At 37.6% G+C, this 14,722-nt stretch overlaps 1 protein-coding gene across 18 annotated transcripts in view; it reads right to left on the bottom strand.

Moving 5' to 3' along the window:
- LRRC4C (leucine rich repeat containing 4C) overlaps positions 1-14,722 on the bottom strand; it is a 1,317,608-nt gene that overhangs the window by 16,368 nt on the left and 1,286,518 nt on the right. For 13 of the 18 annotated variants that reach the window (XM_017948475.3, XM_017948470.3, XM_021926804.2 and 10 more), the window contains 2 exons: positions 11,966-12,017; positions 11,651-11,711 (listed from right to left, as the gene is read on the bottom strand). The exons of 2 other annotated variants lie outside the window; for them this stretch is intronic. The gene's annotated coding sequence lies outside the window, so the exon portion shown is untranslated. Of the gene's footprint in view, positions 1-11,650; positions 11,712-11,965; positions 12,018-13,250; positions 13,268-14,722 lie in introns of those variants that run through there. 3 more of the 18 variants (XM_021926802.2, XM_009186275.4, XM_017948481.2) reach the window with 2 other exon arrangements.

Consider the following 14,722-nt stretch of genomic DNA (forward strand, 5'->3'; position numbering starts at 1 on the left):
TCCCTAGCACCTAGTAGAACCCCATTCACATAGCAGGAATTTCATCGATTTTTGGAATAATGTTTTCCAGTTTGTAGTTATTTTCATAGAAGTTTCTCCTACCAAGAGCTGGGAAGAACAGTGATTTAAAGATCATCTCACTGTCTCTTTGCTCTCTTTGCATTTTTTTTTTTTTTGAGGGGGATGGGGTGGGTGATAAAGTTGGGGAGATTTCCCTATTTCTTTCTCTTTGTCTATTATTATCAGTAGCAGCCCTGTTTTATGTTTGACCAAACAATGCCCTCTGCTGTATGTGCCTAAAATAACATGATTGCCTTGAAAATTTCTGCCTAAGAGGATGCCTAGTTGTTTTCATGATTTGCTTCTTCCCCCTTACATGTACTCCAGAACTAGGGAGGACTGCTTTCAGGTCACTGCATTGGATCAGACCACTTTATAACAGAGAAAGGAACTCCTAGAGTCAGCAAATGCCCTTAAAATGGAAGGGCTTCTTGATCACCACATTCCTGCTACAGAGACTCATTTGAACCATTTATTTAAAAATCCATGGTTGGAAAAGATCTTCTCATTCTACTATCACAATCTAAAGCAACAAGATAGAATAAGCAAGGGACTGGGGAAGGCTATGGCGGCTCCAAACCTTGTCTTAGCAACAAAAAGTCAAATCTACTTCATGCTAAAAAATCCGACCCGGGGATACATTCACAGCTTGGCAGGGCTAAAAATAAAATTAATTTGTTTTTTTCCTGCTTGTTTACCCTCTCATGATGCTGGAGAGATAAGTGTACCTGGCATGAGATTTCTGTTTATAAATCCTTTTGATCTTATTCACTTTTTGATATTAATGATTTAAGAAAATGTAAAATATAGACGATCAACTTGTTTCTCAAATTATAGGGTTGGATTTGAGGTGTTTGGGGGTATGTTTATGTTTTTGACAGCAATTTGCTTTAGTGAAATGTATAACCAGAGAAAAATATTTAAAATCTCCAGCTCCATGTACTGCTAGATATTTCACTCTCCAGGTAATGAAATCAGAATGCTCCAATGATTCGAAATATGCCTGTTGGTAACAATGCCTACATTCTCCTTTGTGCTAATATTTTAAGTCTGGAGACCCACAATGCAAGAAACTGTTGCTTCTTTTTTCTTCCTTTTCTTTTTTTCTTCAAGTTCAAGGGACATTTAATGATTAATATATGTTATTCCTTATCTCCACAAGTGGTCTTTTCTTTTCATATTTTTCCCATAGAAGATTTTCAAAGCAACGTTTTGCAGACTTAGTATAACAATACATAGGAGCCTCGACAATCACAGTGCAAGAAAGCATAGCCCACCAAGAGTTCCCCAGTGCCTACAGAATTAAGCCAAAATCCCTTACTGCCTCTACCCACTAGATGCCAGTAGCAACCTCAGTTGTGACAATCTACAGTGTCTCCAGACATTGCCAAATGTCCCCAGGGGGGCAAAATTGTCCTCTTTGAAAACCACTGCCTTCCTGTGACATGTAAGCCCCTCCATAGTGCTGTGCCATTCTGCTTTCCCAGTCCTATCTCCTACTGTTCTTAACACAGTCTAGGCTGCAGTCTGTTCCGACTCTAAAAATACTCCCTCTACTTTTCCTCTTTGGGGACTTGCTCCTTCTTACTTTAGATTGAAATTACCTACCTTGATTTTTAAAAATCAAAATCTTATCCAGTCAGAGCCAATTTTACAATGGCTCTTTCTACTAGGCTGTCACCAGTCTTATTGATCAGTATAAATATCCATCCTTCCCCTAAATTGTCTGTAAAGCCAAGACTGTAACACTTACCAAATCTGTGTTTGCATGTAAATGTTTGGGAATGTGTTCAACCTATTTCATCATAAGCTTTCTCAAAGACAGAAACTGGATGCTATTTAGGCATTCAATAAATATTAGCTGAATTGAATTACTGAAATATGTCACATCTTTTAATTCATAGTCAGCAGCCAAATTGATAAACTAATTTTATAAAAACATAATGTATTGAAGTCCATTGCTAAGACTTACATGTGAACCAAAAAGATAGAAAAGGTATAAAACTTAGTTTAAATGAAAAAGAGAGGGCTCAATAATTACTCCTTGCCACCCTCCATATAAACAAATGAAAGCTTATATATTAAAATTGTGAAGAAGTAAATTACCAAAAGTCAGCATGTAAATAGGGGATTGAAAATGATGGGTTAGGGTAAAAAATCTATCCTTAGCAGCAGTAACCTGTCTCCTACACATTACATCCAGAGTATCTTGCATATTATGTATGCTCAATATAGAAATAAATATGTGGCCTCAAGAAAAGGTTGATTGTTGCAGATTTCTAGCTGCTTACACAACTAAGCAGACACTAATAGTACATAGAGACTTAAAAAACAGAGAACAAATTTTTGTAATACCCTTCTGTGAAACTGCCTGGGGATTGAGTATTGTGATTTTGGACTCTATTATTGTGAGGATAAATGAGTTAATATAGAAACTGTCAGAACAGTGTCTTGTACATAATCAATACTGTAGGAATATTTGTTATTGTCTTCATTGTTTCCATTATTTGTCTAGTACTGATGACAGTTAAAGTCCATATATGGAGAATGATTGATGCATCGACTATAATAATATAACAATTTGAATCATACAATTAAGTTCTCTTGGTTTTTTTCATCAATAACCTTATTTGATTATTATTTCCCTTTCCATGAAATTGTACAATACCAGAGTGGGTTCCTAAGTTTATTAATGGGCTTCAAATCATTTGTGAACCTCCTGAACTTATATGCCGATTTTTGTTTAAATGTGATTATATATTTTTATAGAAAGATTATTCATTAGTCTTAACATCATACTCTCAAAGAGATTTATGACTCCAAAAAAGTTTAAGTTCCATACAAAATAACTGATAGACTGAAGTGCTTGGAAGGTCTGTTAGAGTTCTAGCTATAAATTAGCGAACTGGCATTCCGCTCTATACATCAATTTCTTACGTGTTCAGCAAGTACATTTACAACCTTCTCATAATGAGCTACCAAAATCAAATTTCTGAGAGTAAAATCCCAGGTCTTGAGTAAATTCCTCAAAACAAATGCCCGTTGGGAAGGGTCTTGGGATGCAGTCTACCCTGGTGACAGCAATCTTTGCCAAACAGCTTAAACACCAGTACACAAGTGACATTTTGTCACTCCATGTCATTTCTTTAAGGATTTGGTGGCAATGTATGAATCAGGATGCAGAATGATAAAATAAGGTCCTGTGCTCCCTCAACAGAGCAGAGATGGGAACTTCTCTGTTCCAGAATCTTCTTTCATTTTGCTATAGTTTATTCCTCAAAGGAAAATGTAGTAATGCATTAGCTAATGCATTGATGTTTGTCTCTTAGGGTGTTTTGGGTGACCATGGCTGATGCCAAAGGAGAAAACACCGTACTTATGAATATTAGTGGAAAAACAACCTTATAAAAGAAATAAATATGAAAAAATAATATTCTATTAAAACAAATATAACCAAAACCCTAATAAGGATCCTCCCTCAATAAACAAATCTGCGTTGGAGAGAGGGTAAACTGCAGAAACAGGTCATATGTTTTAGCTTCTTGGGATGCACAATAGGCTGATTTGCTCTAGACTTTCAGTTTGAAAAATATATGGGAGAGAAAAGCATATAAAAAGGGCTGAGTATTTCAAATTATGTTTAATCAAAATATGTAGAAAATTATTTTCCATATATATTTTGTTTTCATCTAGGTTAATGACAAAGCAAGTAACTAAAGAAGTGGTTTTGAAAAAAGATCTAACAAGCCCATCTGAAACCTAAGTCCTTGGCAAGGCAGGCAGAGAAGGATGTGATTTCAGAAAGTTGGTAATGCGGTTAATAGCCTTGCTTCCCAGGCTTCCTTTGGATTGATGACTGGCTGGGAGGAGTTGATAGTCATTAACCCCCAACTTCTCATTAATCCTTAGAAAATGTCCTGTGCTAAGGTCACCAATGCCTTTATAGGTTGAAAACAAACAAACCAACAATAGCACCCAAAAGGCATATGGATTTTTATAATGAACAATGCAATTTAAATTACCATGCAAGGCAATTCGAAGAGAATAAATATCATGTACATAGAGTCATTCAGATTTAAAAATCACATTCCAACGTTTTACCAAGTACTTACTTCCTTGTTCATTATTAAATAGTACAAAACCCCAATTTCCTACAGAGTAACCAAAAACATATTTATAACCCCAGGCAAAGCACTAAAGATGTCTGGAATTCATTTTATAGTAGGGTGTGGGGAAAGAGAATGTCTAAAGTCATTTCAGCTATAATAATATATGATTCTAGGTATACTCTCTAATGCTATATTTAACAGGGAACTCCAATTCAGTAACTTGCCATCATTGATCATTTGTAATAGGGTACTGAGACAAGCCCAGTATAAACAATAGTCATAAACCAATGCCAACATGCTCTACTGAGGGAGTGTCTATGATTGCGTAGATCCTTGTAAGTATTCTGGGTGTTCAGAAAGAACCAGTGAGGCTTGAGCAATCAGTGAAAGGTATGTGGACAGTGGATCTAGGGGATATGTAGATTTGAATAAGCAAAAGGTCTAGCATTTCAAGAGAGAAAAGAAATAAACAGGCACTTTCCTTCAATAATGTTTTTTTGAGTGCCTACCAAATTTCAAGCACGATGCTCACTTCTTGACACTTAGGGCCAAGTGTCTCTCATCAAGAATCTCACAGTGCAGTATGATTCACAGGTGAGTACGCAGGGAATTATAATGCAGCAGAAAGTACTAGAGAAATTCTATTCTCTATTCTTTAGAATGAGGTATTATAGCAGCACACAGTAAGGAACATGCACTAACAGAGCAGAAAGGGAGAAAAAAAGAGAAAGAACCAGGTATGGTGGCACGTGCCTGTAGTCCCAGCTACTTGGGAGGCCGAAGCAGAAGGTTCACTTGAGCCTAGGAATCTGAGCTCAGCCTGTGCAACATAGCAAGACACTATCTCTAAATAATAATAATAATCAAGAAAAGAGAAAGAATTTGTTTGAAAATAGGCACAAGTTGGGTAGGGAATATATGAAAGTAAACACGACATAGGCAGTGGAGTAGTAAGTAGAATAAATGAAATAACACCAGAATATAAAAAATAGACAAGGAATTGAGATTTGATATGAACTCATGGATAGATGGTAGGGACTTGATTTCTCTTTCTGACATGTGAGCAGAACTAGAAAGGTAATGGAGATATAAGCAAAACTCTAAGATGAATGGTTTGGAAACTACTGCCCACAGGCAAAACTGGAAGGGAAAAGGACAGTGGGAAGAGTATTTAAGGAAAAGCAAGTCTGCAGTGGTATGGAATATGAATAGAACAGAGTGAAATAGATTATTTCAATCATCAAACTATAAAATAATGATGACCTGGGTTAGGCTTTGACTTTTACCTAAAATATAAGCTGAAATAACATCATGATTTTTCCATCTCTGTTCTGGAATCTTTAATATGTGATACTCTTTATATATATATTTACCAGATCCCACGATTCTTCACCTGTGGCTTGCTCTGATTTCTGTATATTTTATAGTCCCTACAACTTTGAAGTAAGTCCTACAAATCTAGTGGTTCCCACTGAATATCTCAGACCCACTGCTTTCCAGTTTTCAGCATGACTGAAGAGTTTAATAAATTCACCAAAATGACCCACAAAAACCTGATAAGGAAACTCTCTTTAATTGAGCCTGTGTTTATGAGATCTGAGCAAGGGGAGGAAACAGAGTAGACTCTTTCTGTGATTTCCAGGCAACGTCATTTAATCAGAATGCAGATAGCAGGGATGGCCTCCTAATTGGAAATGGAAACTGGTTTAAAGTAACCTCAACACTGTTAACATTGCATAATGAGGAAACCTTGGTGATGACATGTCAGATAATGGAAATGACTGGAATCAGTGATTTTTTTGTTTCTTCCTAATGACCGCAAAAGGGAATTATTCAGCAAATGCAGACATTTGAAAATTAGATTCGTAGTTATTTATTTACTTAAGGCAGTTCCTCATTTTGCTCCATGCTGTGTTAACCATAGGTTGTGAATATTGAAACCAAGTTTTCCTTTTTTTGCACAATTCCTATATTTGTTCTTAGTTACCATGGAACCTTGCAAAACTAGGATTCAATTCCAGAATGAATGAGCTTCAGTTAACACAGTACCACGGAAAGTAAAAACTCCCTGTATTTTTCTGTATTCACTTTGCCTGCAAGGCATCATTTACAAAAATATTTCATGGGAAAAAAATAGAGCTATACATGAAAGGCAATAAAGAACTGGATCCTTATGGTATCATAATGGGATCAGAAAGTAGGGAAGCCTGTGCATGCTCCTATTTAAGCCATTATTAACTATGTTTCCTTGATTTGGATGGCTAAAATTACTTTTTAGTTATTTTTCCCACCATGTTTTCATCCTTGAAAGGATGAATTTTTAAAAGAATAATCCAATTGAAAAAGCACAGGGCTGACAGATTCTAATATGGATATCAGAGATGTTGAGTGATAATAATGCAAGTTACTTAAACTTTCTGTACCCATCTGTAAAGTGAGGACAGAATATGTTTTCTTTCTATGTCAAAGGCATATCACAAAAATAAACTTTCATAAGAAATCAGTGTGCACAAAGTACAATCCACAAAATTAGGTTAAATTATGATATAGGTGTCATTCTTACATTTCTTAGTCCCATTTTTTAAGCTGCACCTGACATGTGAGCAGAACTAGAAGGGGGATGGAGATGTAAGCAAAACTCTAAGATGAATGGTTTGGAAATGACTGCCCATAGGCAAAATCAGGCTCACCACCCCAGTTTTTGTAAGTAAAGTTTTATTAGCAGACTTCCACACCCATGCATGTAAGCATTGTCTATGGCTGCTTTTACAGTGAAGGGCAGAACTGAATGGTTATGATAAACTATATGGCTTGCAAAGCCTAAAATATTTACCACCTGGTCCCTTAAAAAAAAAAAAAAGGCTGCTACAGCATCCATCCAGAGACTTTTCTTTTCTTTCTTTCTTTCTTTTTTCTTTTTCTTTTTTTTTGTATTTTGAGACGGTGTCTCGCTCTGTTGCCCAGGCTGGAGTGCGGTGGTGAGATCTCAGCTCACTGCAAGCTCCGCCTCCTGGGTTCACGCCATTCTCCTGCCTCAGCCTCCCGAGTAGCTGGGACTACAGGTGCCTGCCACCATGCTGGGCTATTTTTTTTTTTTTTTTTTGTATTTTTAGTAGACATGGGGTTTCACTGTGTTAGCCAGGAGGGTCTTGATCTCCTGACCTCGTGACCTGCCCGCCTCAGCCTCCCGAAGTGCTGGGATTACAGGCATGAGCCACCGCGCCGGTCCATCCAGAGAGACTTTTCTTACTTACTCTCTTCAATCCCAAGGCTACCAAGATGACCTGTGAGGGCATGGAGGAAAAATACTAAAACTTCTATTTGTAATTAACTTTCATCTAAGAACTAGTAAAGAAATTCAGCTTCACCAATTTTGTAATGTTGCCATGCATCATATAACTTATGGAGGAACCTGGGGAAAAGTGGGAGTTCCAGAACAGAGGGCTTGCCTGCAGCACCATTACTTGATCGCACTTTCAGTACACTGTGACATATTGCTATTTCTGTGTGGCAGGATAATTGGCTTTAGAGATTATATTACTTAGTTTTAACTGAACTAGCGCTCACCAAATGGACACAGTAGCTTAAGGTTCTTCCAAAGATAACATGGAATCAATATTCTTTTTGTTTTGTTTTTGATTTTGCTTTTGTTGAGAATCAATATTCTAATAATAAGGCAAGTATAAGCATACAACAACAAAAAAAGATAAAGCTATCATTTTTATCTCCAATATGAGCTCTCTGAAACAACAAAATTATAATTTAAAGAAGTGTTTATTTTGATTAAACCTGTACACCTATGTATGCACATGGGCATGTGTGTGTGTGTGTGTGTGTGTGTGTATGTGAGAAGAGGAACTATCACTTTTACCAGTAATCATGACCTATCAGACTCTTGTCCAAGCTGCACTCTCACACTTTCTCTTCCTAGTAACCTCGTAATGAATTCACCATGTGTCAATCAACATCTCTGATTGATATCTGGATTTTTATTTTTATTTTTTTGCTTTTTCTCTTCACTTCACCCCTTTTCTCCAGCCAGCAACATAGGCATATTGTCGCACAAAGTCATTGCCTCATTTATCCCTGAAATTGAGAATTACATTTCCACATGTAATTCTTGGATCTTCAGATCCAAGAAGAATGACCTGGAAACAGGATTGCAAGAGACTACCCTCTCCTTGCCTCCTTTCCTTCTTCTTGACCAAAAGTGTCTTCCTCTCAAATTCATTAGAAAGAGGAGTTAATATCTATAGGGTTTTAGCCTTAAAAGCTGTGAATATAGGATCCAAATTAAGAACAATGGAGTTGGAAATTTTAATTATAAAAAGGACCCTGGGGAATTAGGTAAAACCTCAGCTTCTTCATTCACTATATTAAAGATCTCTCCTTTTTCCTAACCTATAAAACGTGTGTGGCAGCATCTGTCTTTCCTTTCTCATTGTTATCAGGATAACTTGAGATAGTTTATGAATTGTAAGATCACTTTAAACTATAAGTATTAGATAGACTTTGGGGATCAATCATTTTCAAACTTTGAATTCACACAAAACGAAAACAAATCAGAAAAGTGACAGGAGGAAAGGAGACAAAGAGATCAAAAAACAAGGTGTGCTTTCCATGACAGGCACTAACTTACATACACAGTTTTATTTAATTCTCACAACAACCCCATGAAGAACATTAGGAGCCAGATGCTCTGTAAGTTTGTCACTTAACCCAGATCACACAATTAGTACTGTCCAAATCCACCTCCTTTTAGCCACTGTACTGTGTAGACATATCTTCTGCTAGCTATGTAAATTTGGATAAGTGCCTTTTTTTTTTTTTTTTCCTTTTTTTTTTTTTCAGGGACAGAGTCTTGCCTGCCACTCAGGCTAGAGTGCAATAGTGTGATCATAGCTCACTGTAACCTTGAACTTCTGGGCTCAAGTGATCCTCCTACCTCAGCCTCCCTTCAAAGTAGTTGGACTATAGGTGCATGCTACCACACCTGGTTGCTTTTAAAATTTTTTATAGAGATGGGGTCTTGCTATGTTGTCCAAGCTGAATGACATATTCTTTTGGCAACTTGTTTTCCTCATTTCTTTTTTTTTTTTTTTTTTTTTTTTTTGAGATGGAGTCTTGCTCAGTTGCCCAGGCTGGAGTGCAGTGGCGCAATCTCGGCTCACTGCAAGCTCCACCTCCCGGGTTCACACCATTCTCCTGCCTCAGCCTCCGTAGAAGCTGGGACTACAGGCGCCCGCCGCCACGCCCGGCTAATTTTTTTGGTATTTTTAGTAGAGACGGGGTTTCACTGTGTTCGCCAGGATGATCTTGATCTCCTGACCTCGTGATCCGCCCACCTCGGCCTCCCAGAGTGCTGGGATTACAGGCGTGAGCCACCGCGCCCAGCCTGTTTTCCTCATTTCTAAAGGGATGAAGACTAGCACTACTACTATGATGTACTAGTTGTAGTCTCACATCTAATCCTAACCAAACCTCATGGCTTAGAAGTGCTGCTATCAATTTTGTCTTTGAGCAACCAAGACAAAGCATTAAAGTACCATGTTTAAGGTTTTACAGTCACTCTGTGGTGGGGCCGGAACTTGAACTGCCAGCTCCAGATTCATTTTCCTTCCACACGCTATCTGGCAGTGAATTTTGTAGGGTTAACTAGAAAACATCAGTAAAAGTACATAGCAAAATATATGTTGTACAGTAGGTACTCAATATATAGTACATTTTATCTTTCCTAAGTAAATTCTTCCTTTCTCTTGAATTATGATCAGCACACAGTTTTTATTCTCCGGGAGGAAAATAAGGACTCGGGAGAAATATCAGTCTGGGTTGAATGAATAAAGAGCAAGCCACAGCTGGATATGAATGTGGATTATGATACACAGACTACAAACTTTCAAGTGACAGCCAAGAGTTCCTTCTTACCGATGTGTGCTATCTCAGTAAGCTTCACTCCCAATTCTTTCATTTTTGAAGAAAAACATTTCCAGCTAATAACACAATTACACTTAAGTATCAGAGCCCATTTGAGTATTATTGCATTTGTTAAATCTAACTAAGTCCAAATTACTTCCTCATTGCTAATAAGAGAAAGAGAGGGAGGAAGAAGAGGAGGAGGCGAGAACTGAGGGGAAAATAGTTTCGGAGGGTTAAAGGAAGAAAAGAAGACCCATACACAGAATACTAGAGAGAAAACAGTGAGCTATCAATGCTGCATATAGCCTCCAGTCCAATAAATGTCAGTTAAACTTGCTGCTCACAGTTTCTATGGAAACCCCTTAAGTTAGGAGTGGAACACAGACATTTTTTGGACTGCAATTCACAAGCTGTTTATTTAATTATGATGAAACATGAGACGGTTAGGGACAATACTATTATCATACTGATAGCATTTAGAATTCAACAAATAGGTATGGCAAAATAAAAAGTTGATTTCTTTTTTTAAATCATTAACTCCATGTGCATTGCATGCGAATAAAACTCATCTTGTTTTTTGTTTTTTTTTTTTAATGGGACTTCACACATTATTTCCTTCAGGCGAACCCCAAATTAGTCAAATGACATTCATTAAAAGGGAATTCTTCAGAGGCCTCATGCCAATTCTACCCCACATGCCCAGTGAACAAAACCAAGGTCACAGCATATTTTCAATTAAACCCAAGATAGCACCAAAGTGCAGCACAGCTGGGAAAACAAGCACATTATTGCCCCATAGATCATTTGTGAGCAATGAATAGGTCTCTGGTGTTTTTCTGTTTTATAGGTATTTGAATATAAAAATAAAGAAAATAGCTTCAGATTAGCTTTTGCCTTCCAAAATAAACAACTACTTTTAGGGCATTACTCCTGGGGGTCTGAAGAAACATGATGTGAAGCCATCACTGTTCTGTCTCTGATGGTTGAAAATCACTTGCTTAGGTATTAATTTGGCTGCAGGAAACCATCTAATTGATGTGCTCATTTGCACCTTTGTTTTTTCATTAGACAAACATGTAGTTTTCCTCCTATTATGTGTCAGTCACTGTACCAGGGACAAGGGAGACAAGAAGGTTAAACTCCAGTTCCTGCCTTAATAATAATAAAGTTTTTGGAAGGAAGTGCATTAATTTTGTCAAATATTTATAAAGGGCCAACTACGGCTCATAGGTACTAAGTAGCTAAATAAGTTAGAATCCTGCCTTCAAGGAGATTACAATTTAATGACGATACAATAAATCATAGAGCAAAGAGTCAGTGTTCCTGCCTCCTGCTACCTCCTCATCTTATCTCTCTGAAGAAAGGACTACCACTCATGGGAACTATGCTACACAAGGTAAATACGTTTATGTGTATGGGATGGTTTGCTGGTGGATGGTGGTGTAAAGCAGGAGCTTCAGAAATATTGCCACGGGAGAACCACATTTCCAGTTCTGTCCATAAGCCACTAATACTCTTATAAAATATTTAGCCCATAAAATATGACTGAATGAGGAACCACTCACCAGATAAGTGAATCCCAAGGAAAGTCATCTCTCGAGTCAAGCAGGGAACATGAGGCTGTTTCTAAAGTGGCAAAGAGAAACACAAGAAATTTGCAAATATGACTCAGTGGATATGTCTTTTCTACTATATTGCAGCTTTGTTTTTGAAATTCAGTAGTGGTTTGCAGTAGCTGGACTTCCCACAAATCGCTCATGCTAGCAAATCCAGTCATTGCCATTATCAGATTTGACAGTGTTTAATGAGTCACTTCATATTAGCTGCACTTGTAGTGTTCAGCATACTGTGGGAAAGATTTAGTATGAATCATCACCCACCTAGCTCTCCACTGGGGTCTCTATGCTGTAAATAGGCAGTGCGTTTGCCAATCTAAAAAAAAAAAAAAAGAAAGAAAGAAAAAGAAAATAAAAGCATCCATTAGAATAATTCAGGACAATTCTTGATCTGCCACCACCACAACCACTACCACAGACACCACTGATGACATTTATTGAATTGCCACTGTATTTTAACACTATCCTGGGCAGAAAGCCAAAGCAACTCTCTTAACTACTGGCCATTTTGAACAATACATTTTGTAATGCCAATAAAAAAAATGCATTTGGATTCAGAAGAAATGTAGTCTATACTTGGTTCTGACTTATTAGATACATGACCTTAAGTAAGTCACATTTTCTCTCTGATCTAGTGTCCTGATCAGAACCGCATCATAAGATTAAATCAGATAATGCATTATAATGATGGATAGGAAACAGTTAAATAGAAAACTCAATTATTAAAGTCAAATGGGATGTTAAGAGTTTGACACAGGCATCTGCTGCAAACTCTATTTGGGATTGCCCACCACCAACACCACATCCCCAAACAAGAAAGATATAAAATATTTCCTTGCCCTATACATCTCTCATCTCACCCCACTACTCCTGTAGCACTGGCAGAATAAAAATTAGAATCTGAGACTGAGGGTATGTACAGTACTTAAAGCAAAGGGATCCTAAGAGATAGAGCTCACATTTTACAAAGTATGATGAAGTAAAAGAAACTTTCTGTAATTCCAACAAATGCAGGTCATCCAACATTGGAAATATAGTTGGTATGGACTGTACAAAGAGGAGACCCAGAGCAACTGCAGATAGAAAGATCCCTCACAATTAGTAATCAAGATCAAGGGACTGACATGGATATTAAAATCACCAAGAAGCCTATCAAGTGTTAGTATGGAGAGAACAACAGGGAGGCAGATGTTAAAATCTTCAAGGGACAAGGAGGAGTGAAGCCCACGGCTATGGCTGACTCCAACAAAAAGTTGTTAGCAGGTGGTATAATCTGATGGTGTAAGCTTCACAGCTGGGCATTTTACTGTATTAGATGATTTTGTTTGGAACAGACAAGGTAAATAAAAATGCTTTTTGAATGTCATAGCAATATATCACTAATGAATGTTATTATTACATAAGTAAAACTGAATATGATCAAAATTTATTTTAGAGATGATCTGTGGATTTTCTGTCCATAGGTTTAAAATAAATGGATAACTCAGCCAGGTGCAGTGGCTCACACCTGTAATCCCAGCACTCTGGGAGGCCGAGGTGGGTGGATTACCTGATGTCAGGAGTTCAAGACCAGCCTGGTCAACATGGTGAAACCCTGTCTCCATTAAAAATACAAAAATCAGCCAGAATGGTGGCACCGCCTGTATTCCCAGCTACTTGGGAGGCTGAGGCAGGAGAACGGCTTGGACTTGGTAGGTGGAGGTGGCAGAGAGCCAAGATCATGCCACTGCACTCCAGTCTGGGTGACACAGTGAGATTCCAAAAAAAAAAAAAAAAAAAAGAGAGAGAGAGAAAAAATCTCAATCTTATAAAATGTTTTCCCATATCTCATGGTTTCAAGAAGTATTAACTACTCTTCAACAGGATATATGAAATATGAATCGGAATGTAAAGTGCCTGAGATTTATAACTTTAGAGGAAGGCCATAGGTAATAATTAGTGCGTTAGAGAGGCAAAGAAAAGGTGGGAGGTGAAAACATGTTTATTGCTAAATCAAATAGACAGTTCTCAATTTTCATATTAGGCAAAAATTATTAATGTTTGACATAATGATCACTCTGTCCTTTATGAAACACCTTTTTCATTTGGCTCCTATGAAACAACTCCCTTGCTTCTCCTCTTGCCTCAGTGATAACTCTGCTCAACATCCACTGCTAGTTGTGTCTTGTCTCACAGGCCAATGAACCTTGGAGTGCCCCAGGTCTCAAATCAGTGGACCTCTTATTTATCTATACGCACTCTCTAGGTGATCGTATAATGCTTTTAAACAGCATCTATAAACTGAAGACCGCCAAACTTAAATCTCCAGCAGACTCGCAGACTTGTATGTACTACTGCTTATTCAAGACCTCTACTTGGAGGATTCAAAAATCAACCTGTCTACAGTCAAACTCTTCATTTTGATTTAACCCGACAAAGACTTTTTCTAATGGCAGTTGCATTCATTCATTCATACAACTAAACATTTTAAGCTCTTACTGTGTGCCAAGCACCATTTCAGGAATGATTTTGCTAGTAGCTCAGGCCAATGTCTACCTTGAAACTTTTTTTTGGTCTCATACCCTCTCTTTTTGGATTGTATCACCTCTATACCTTATCACCTTTATATCCTATCACCCGTGTATTGGAAATTCTGTGTAGCAGTATTCTGGTTTTTTCTCCAAACACATCTATTGCTTTGTCTTGGTCCAATTTCTATCTGGATAACTGGAGTATTCCATAGCCTCGTCCAATATCTGAGTTTCCTGCTTCTAATTTCTCCACACAGTAGAGGGATCCTATTTGAATTAAAGTCAGATCATATTCCTTCTCAATGCTCAATGGCTTCTCACAACACTCAGAGTAATATTAAAGTCCTAATGGCCATTCATTTTTTTTTTTCCTGCATCTCTCCTGCTTGTTTGATCTCATTTTCCTACAACTATCACTCATATTCACTCCACTCTGACCACCACACTGGCTCCTGATTGTTTCTCCTGCACATCAAGCATAGTGCTTTCTCAGGAACCCTGCACATGCTGT

The sequence above is a fragment of the Papio anubis genome, chromosome 12 (genome assembly GCF_008728515.1).
Source record: "Papio anubis isolate 15944 chromosome 12, Panubis1.0, whole genome shotgun sequence".
Lineage (NCBI taxonomy): Eukaryota > Metazoa > Chordata > Mammalia > Primates > Cercopithecidae > Papio > Papio anubis.